Source organism: Cyrtonyx montezumae, unplaced genomic scaffold (assembly GCF_038088225.1).
Source record: "Cyrtonyx montezumae isolate F1298 unplaced genomic scaffold, pur_monq_1.0 scaffold_14, whole genome shotgun sequence".
Lineage (NCBI taxonomy): Eukaryota > Metazoa > Chordata > Aves > Galliformes > Odontophoridae > Cyrtonyx > Cyrtonyx montezumae.
Window position 1 is genome coordinate 5520557 of NW_027071870.1, and position 892 is coordinate 5521448.

Below are 892 nucleotides of genomic sequence, written 5' to 3' on the forward strand. Positions count from 1 at the left end.
CAGTGAATTAGGGCGGCTTATGACTTGCAAGTGAGCCTGGACCTTCGCTGTGTCCCCCGAGCACGACCCGTCAGTGGGAACCCAGCGGGGCTTCAGTGTCACGGATCCTGCCTCAGCACTCCCCAAAGCACGCAGGGTGGGCATGGAGAAGGGTCCACGAAAGGGCTGTGCCCACCGGGCGAGGATGCTGCCAGCCTGCTGTCCAGCTGGGCAGCCGATGCTGATGGCGTGTGGCAGTTCTGTGGACCTCAGCAATTCTGCTTTTTATTTGCAGGAGTGATGTGAGCGTGCGGGGATGGCTTGAAAAGCTGTTTCAAAGCCCACATGGCCGGAAGGAAGGAAATAACTGATGAAACTGTTCCAATTTGTCTTAACGTTGTGAAATTGCTTTCCCTAGATTAAAGAAATGACTCAAAGACATAGTTGCCCCTGAAAAGCAGCCAACTTATAACGATAGATGTCTCGCAGGTCCTTTTACATCTATATATGAAAACCAAAGAGTAAATATCCTGCAGGGTAAAATGTGGATTACCTTCTTCCCACAAGCAAAGGTACCCGCCTATGCTTCAGTTCACATATTTAGAGTCTAAAGCAAGGTTGAAACCTGAAATAAATGAAAAATCTGGTCATGTTTCTCAAGTTGTTTCTTAAGTTAATTACCTTTTTCTGGCACCTCCTAGAAACCTGTCAAAATTAAGGTGCATTTGAGGAATATTTCTTTTTCTTTAGCAGCTGCCTCATACAGTCTGTCATTGTAACTCCCACTTCTTTTGGCGGAGGAAGAAAGAGGCTGAAAGTGGAAGGCAAACAAGAAAGAGATGCGCAGGCTTTCAACATATTTCTCCAGCATATGGGGCTCGTCAGGTTTGGAAACAGTGTAATCATAAAGTGA